Source organism: Fukomys damarensis, unplaced genomic scaffold (assembly GCF_012274545.1).
Source record: "Fukomys damarensis isolate Sample0158 unplaced genomic scaffold, DMR_v1.0_HiC HiC_scaffold_37, whole genome shotgun sequence".
NCBI lineage: Eukaryota > Metazoa > Chordata > Mammalia > Rodentia > Bathyergidae > Fukomys > Fukomys damarensis.
Genome location: NW_022900949.1, coordinates 69,431,538 through 69,438,878, shown reverse-complemented (window position 1 = coordinate 69,438,878; position 7,341 = coordinate 69,431,538). Strand labels below are relative to the sequence as shown.

The 7,341-nt window shown below is 34.6% G+C and overlaps 1 protein-coding gene across 4 annotated transcripts in view; it reads left to right on the top strand.

Moving 5' to 3' along the window:
• Positions 1 to 6,358: 6,358 nt before the first annotated feature.
• Positions 6,359 to 7,341, top strand: part of Agtr1 (angiotensin II receptor type 1) — a 32,118-nt gene continuing 31,135 nt past the window's right edge. For 3 of the 4 annotated variants that reach the window (XM_010625281.3, XM_010625280.2, XM_010625283.3), the window contains exon 1: positions 6,359 to 6,461. The gene's annotated coding sequence lies outside the window, so the exon portion shown is untranslated. The remainder of the gene's footprint in view (positions 6,462 to 7,341) is intronic. The other variant, XM_010625284.3, reaches the window with a different exon arrangement.

The following is a 7,341-nucleotide window of genomic DNA, read 5'->3' as shown; positions in this document are numbered from 1 at the left end:
CAGATGTTCTCAAGGAGAAAAATATCCCCTTGCATATGAAAGCTAAAACTATACAGTATCTCAAAAAATTTTACTAACAAAAAAATAAATCACTGTGTAATATAAATGCTATGTGACTGCTTTATTTTACATTATTCTTTTGGGGGGGGCAGACTTCGTTTTTTAATTTTTTTTTCCTCATTGAGTTTACTGGTACATTTTAGGTATAGAGTACAGTTACATTCATTATTGGGATCTTGTACCTCTACATGACAGGTCTTGGTTCTCATTTTTTCCCCTTGTCCCTGCCCTCCCTTCACCCCTTCCTCCCTGGCCCTTTACAAACACTTCATTTCCATTTTCTCACATTGTTTTTCTTTTCCCTTATTACCTTTCCCCTACCCTTCCCACTTTCCGTACACCGTTAGCCCCTTTCTTCCTATTTTACGTTGTCTGTTATATCATTAGGATCTTATGTACTATTATAGCTTATTCACACCAGAGAAACTATTCAGTATTTACACAAGTGTGTCTTATTTATTTCACTTAGGAGTATATCCTCAATATGTATCCATTTGCCTGTGAATGAATATTTTACATTATTCTTACAGATCAACTTGGAAGGTTCTTCATTATTATCATTAGTAGAAATTAATTTCTAGAATCTGTTACTTATTGTTAGTTTCCTTCAATATCCGAGAGGTTTGCTTAGTTTTGTTGGTCTGTTTGTTTGAGACAGGGTCTCCCTATGTAGCCCAGGCTGGCCTTGAACTCTGGTTCTCCTGCTTTAGCTTCGTGAGTGCTGGGATTACAGCAGTGGTCAGCATGCTCAGCTCCAAGGCTATTTTTAATAAAAATTCATTCTACTAAAAAAAAAAAAAAACTGTATTGCTAGTGTCACACTTAGTTACTCTTGTAACATCTAATGTCAAATGTGGTGTAATTTATTATTCATTTCTTACACATATATGATGTCCTGTTCTTCACCAAATGGTGTCACAATCTTATATAGCTCGGTGAATTTAAGTACTTGGTTAACTTCAGAGTAAGAATACCGGAAAACACATATAGCTGTGGGCTCTTAATTGCTAATCTGTTCTCCATTTTTCTTTAGATATGATCTCATTTTGTATTAATCAACGCTTCTCTTATCTACTTTGGAAAATGAAGAAATACAACTCTGAAATGTAGCAACAATAGCAACAATTCTTGCAGAGGGAGTACCACAGATCCGAGTGACTTAGGTCCTAAGGACACAGCAAAGTTGGTCTTTGCCCTGGAGAGTTGTTGGTCAAGCTAAACACATATTTAGAAAGGGAACTAAGCCATTTAAAATTGCCCCCTCCTTCTATCCTGCCTTTCAGGCTAGCCCACACATCTAGTACATGTACACTTTGATTCCAGCCATTTCTGTAATAACTCTACCTCCGCTTACCCCTCCTCATAGGAAAAGAATTCCGTGACAGTGCAGCCTTACATTCTACTGCTAAACACTTCTCAAAAGTTACTTGCAAAAAGCTCATTTGTTAGTTGGTTGCTTTCAGTTAAAGCTACAGATCATATTAAATACATTTTCAGATCTCTTCATGTTAGAAGAGAAATGTTAGAAACTAGTTTTCCAAGTTCACCTGAGTATATTATCTTTTTACAATAAAATGACATAAACTTGATGCTTCGGTCTTGCAAATTGGGGAACTGGACATTAATATCATTTGTTAATCTGAAGAAGCAATGGCAAGGAGAGAGTAAAGAAAAGAAAGTGAAAAAGAATAGAAGGTTGAAATACCAAATCAATGATAAGGTGTTGAGAGAAAAGTAAGGCAGGAATGTTAGAATCACCTGGGATGTATGCCAATTCCCCACAAAAATTGTGGTGATTATGTACTGTGAACATGTACTGATAAAATAAAATATATACATATAAATATAATTTTAATTACATCTATAGATATACAGATATAGCTATAGAGAGAGAGAGACAGGAGAGAGCCTTATTTCCTACCCCTATGGAGATAGGGGTACATTGTATTATAAACATTGTATTATAAATTAGGAGCAAGCATCCACAATTATCTCAGACGTCACAATCCACACGCCAGCATTCTGCATGTGACCTGAAAGTTCATTGGATATACAGAATCTCACAATGCATCCAAGGCCATTGAATAAGAACCCACATTTTAACAAGAGTCCTGAGGCCAGGAGTGGTGGTGCACGCCTGTAATCCCAGCACTCGGGAGGTTGAGGCAGGAGGATCGATGTGAGTTAGAGACCAGCCTGAGCTACCTAGTGAGTTCCAGGTCAGTGTCAACTACATAGTGAGACCCTGTCTCAAAAAACCAAAACAACAACAACAAAAAAAGAGGCCTGGTTCATTTCAACATGTATTAAAGTTACAGAAGCACAGTATACAGTACTTATGGCTTGCATAAAATGATTGCCTTGAAGTTATTTTCTTGGCCTTTTAATAAAGCTAATGTTTACTGAGCATATATTATATGAAAAACACACTGTTCAGCCTTTAAATGTCTTATATTTAATCTTCACAACCCAATGAGACAGCCATTACTTTACACTCGTTTTATAATTGGATTCTGAGTAATGAGAGAAATAGCTCACCCAAACACTGAGACTGATCATGTGAAGATTTAAAACAGAAATTCTGATCTCAAAGTCTGTGCTCTTAGTTGCTAACCACAGTGTTTACTCTGTACTGGATTGCCTACTTTTAAAGACAAATTAATTATTTGAGAATTTATTTAAAGTTGTCATTTGAAATCAAGGCCTCTTTACCTCACAGGGAAAAAAAATCAAGATCTATTCCATTTTTTTCACACATTTGCCATTGAGTATAGTAATAGGAATTCTAGAAATTCCTGTTTTAGTTGGCAAACATTATTAACATGATGACAGCCCATCCAAACTCATCCAAATGGATATACTTAATATGTATATAGAGTTTTGGACATCAGTTTTACCTCAACAAAGTTTTATAAAAATAATTGCAGCTGGCATGGTGATGTGTGCCTATAGTTTTAGCTACTGGAAAGCTTGAAACAGTAAGATCAATTCATCTAGAAGTTCAAAGCCAGCTTAAGCAACATAGTGAGGCTATTTTAATAAATAGATTATATACTTTTAAGAGTTAATTTCTTTTTATATCTCTATTTTCCCACCCTTTACCTAAAATTTACTATTTTTTCCCTAAAATTTACTACTTACCTTTTGGTGTTCTAATGTTAAAAAATTATCTCTAAATAGGTCACTTAATTTTTTTCAGCATTCGAATTCAAATTATATATTACTTTTTAAGGTTTTAATATAAATGCTTATTTACCACAAGCATGGTTTTAAAGCTGTAGTCAGATACAGATACTAAACAGTCCCCAGAGAAGCGATCACGCGTGTGTATTTTAAGCCAGTGACTCCCCAAATGATTTAGTTCCTGAAGTATTTCTCCCAGCGCATGCAGATCCTCTGACATCTGTCAGAAGAGTCTGGCCAGAGGTCCCTTGTTTGGACAGTAGGTCATCTGTTAGGAGAAAGACTGAGCTGAATCCAAGTTCCCTGGGATCATGTTGGAGGAGAGAGGTGTCCCAACAGGACAGGACACCATGACATAGTGAAGGCACATCTGTGGGGGACTAAACTTCACCACCTGCTTGGTCATCGAACTCAACATACCCAGGCAACACTAAGGGCACAATGTGCAACTTTTAAGTTATAGATTAGGGCAGCGTCAACCCAGGCTTGCTGTAATGTGTACAGCAGGTCTAGGAAGGGGAAGTAGAATCTGGAAGAAACGTTGCACTTAGCACGCAGAGTCTCTTCCTGCTGAAAAGTTATAAAGCACCAATGATTATCCCCTGTGGCTGTGAGAGCTCCACAGTTTCACTAAGCCTGACCATTTGTGACCTTGTGACTACGGCAGAACACAATCTCTATCAGGGTTTCTTTTCCTAAACAGATTGAAAAATCTTACAGGTTTTCTTCCAGTAAACTTCATGCATTAACAATTTTATAATCATAATTTTATTTACTTTGTAACCCAAATTATCCTTGTTACCCAATTCAAATTCATTTTTGCATGCTTCTAAATCTATGTGGTATTCCTCTAAAAAATAATATTCTATTAATTCAGATTTAATAACTTAATTCTCTTTCCATTCCACTGACATCACTTCCTGTAAAACACATAGAATTGTGATGTCCCCTAGCTTTTACCCTTCACATGGTTCACTGGTGCCACTTTATTGGGAATGGAAAAGAATCTGATATGATCCCCATATAATGACTTCTTGAGCATGTCCTGGCCTTTTATCTGCTGAGAGAAGAGTGCAAATAAGAGGAAACAGACCATGTGATAAAAAATTAAAAATTCATTATCTATTCTATATAACATATTTCATATATTGTAACATTTCATGGCAAGATAATCAAAAGCTTTTGAGAATTATTAATTTTAGGTTTAATTTTTTTCTTTCTTTATTTGGTATCTGCTTTTCAAATTTCCTGTAATGAATGCCTATTACATTTTTATTTCTCACTTTCTTTTTGACTTGGAATTTCTATTACTTTCCTCATAACTCTCTCTGGATTTCAAGTCTTGAACAACCTCTATTAACTCTCTGGTGAATAATATTATAAATCTTATTCTTTCAGTAATTTTCACCTACAGTTTGTTAGACCTTCACAAAAAAGCAGATAGCCTTCATACAATCTTGGTATCTTATAGGAGAAATCATCTTATGTAAAACATCTTTTGCTAGTAGACCTTCATAATGCCAAAATTCTAAATTACAATACTACTATAGTTGGGCATATTTTTTAAAGTACCCTATATACAATCTTCAATTTAAAATAAAATCTTCCAAATCCATACTGAAAAATATTAACTTGGCTACATAAAAACAAATTAATGGTTGTATAACAAAAACTACCATAAACAAATTCCAAAGATGAACAAAAAAACAGGAGAGGCTATAGCTACACATTACATATAAAAAGACAATTTCTGTAATGTAACCTGGGCTTTTAACATGAGAAACGATGAACAATCCAAGTGAAAAATGAATGAAAAATCTCAGCAAACCAATGAAATAACTACTGAAAATAGTAAGAAAATAAGAAGTCAATCTTTCTTCACAATTAAAGAACTGTAAATGAAAACATTGAATTAAGAATGATTTGATGAAATCCAGATTTTTAATACCAGACTTCTGTTGTAACCTTTATAGAAGCCATTTTGTAATCATCTATCACAGATTTAGAGTATACAAACAATTTTGCTCAGCAATCCATCTGAAATTTACCCTACTGATACATCCATATAAGTATAAGAATGTTTTTATATATAAATGAGGCACTGAAACATTTTTTTTCCTTTCAGACAAAAGTGAAATTGGCAAAAAACAAATTAAAACATGTTAATGGCAGGCTAGTTAAATAAACATATATATCAATGTACTGCATGGAATATTATTTGATCATCAACTGAATTTATATGGGAGATTTATATGTACTGATATAGGAAGTTCCCATAGCCATACTATTAAGTAAAATTACTAAAGACCGAAAAAAGCTAAATAACGCAACACATAAAAAAAAGAATATGGGCTGGGGATTTATCTCAGTAGTGCCACCACCTGCCTCGCAAGTGCAATGACCCGAGTTCGATCCCTGGTACCACAAAAAAAGAAAAGAAAAGAAAAAGAAAGAAAGAAAGAAAGAAAGAAAGAGAAAAGAAAGACTATGAGTCTTTTACGCATGTATATAGATGGTTTTAATGTTCTAGAGAGATAAACTAGAAATTATTTACTTGTAAGTATCCTGGTTAGTGAATCCAGAGACAGACATGACAAGGAAATAGATGCTTACTTTTATTTTATATTCTTCTGTAACTCAAAATTTATACTATAGGCAGGTATTACTTCCATGAAAAAAAAGGATCTTTACAAAGGTATTTGTTAAGTTATGGTGCAATAACATTTGTACAAACTTTATTTTTTTAAAAAAAGGTTATTTATCAACGTTTAACTTAAATTCATAAGTAAAAATGTAATCCATTATTTATTTTTCCTGGTAGTATCTCTACAGAAAGCATCATAGAATAACACTACATTGTTTTACAAAAAAAAGAATTATTTTTCCCTCTCTCTCATGTGTCAACAAGGTATTGAGGTGAGCATAATCAGGAAAAGAATAAGATCCCATGACAAACACTTAGTACAACCTAATTCTAGAAAAGGAAAATGGGTCTTGATTGGTAGAACAGATTAGATTAGTTTATTCCCTTCTAAAACATTCTTAATATGCAATGCTAATGCCCACTGTGTACATTAAAAAATAAAATTCTGACCTCATTTGTGTACCACTTTAACTTCTTTTTTTCTTTTCAGATTTGAGATGTGATAGATTGGTCTAAAATGGCTGGGTTTTTATCTCAATAAGTTACCGGAGCCATCCCAGAAAGTGGCCACCAGGTAAGTGTTTTACCTCTCCAGCATTGTATCTGTCAATAGTTTTCTCTAAATAAGTAACAGTGGAGGTAACACAGTAAGCCACAAAGATCTTCCTTCTATGAAAGACATAGAGGAAGGAGAAAAGAACAGAATTCCAATGTCACTGTATTCCCTTCAAAACACCAATTTAAAATGTACATATTTATGATGTTAAATGTAAACAGTATAAGAATTGCCAAAATGTTTCCATTTGTGTAGTGAGCATAAACATTTAAGAGATCTACAGCCCCTTGGCAGAGACCCTTTTAGCCATAGGAGATTGCTTGAGCGATATTCTCTTTGCCGGGCTGATCCATCTGGATATGACTGTGCTGTCTTCTCTGGGGTAGTGGATCTGTGCTCTGTGGTTCCCCGGGTACTCATGTCCACAGTTTTCAAGATCATGAACCTAAAACACTGACATGCTCAGAAAACTCATGCATCTGAGTCTCATCCCTACAAACTTCTCCCTAACCCCAGGGATGAGATGTGGGGGAGAGATGATATGAAATTGTAGATAGAGGCAGTCTGATCCTGTGACAGGCCTTAGTGACACAGTGTCACATAGAGGGACACTAATCTTTTAGAAGCTGCAACTGGTTTGTCCAACCATCCCTGTCTCGTGAGCCTATCTCATATTTTTCATAAAAAGAATCCTTGATTTATGCAACTAGGAGGATTTTTAAAAAAAGGATAAGCCCCAAGCCTCAGCTTCCTGGAGGAAAGGAAAAAGTAACTTATACCATTCTGAAGATATTGTAATTCTGTTTTATCATCACAGAGGTTAGGTAAGTGCTGGGTTAGAAGACGGAAGTGACTTTATTCCCTTTTTTTTTTTTTTTTTTTTTTTTTTTTTTTTTTT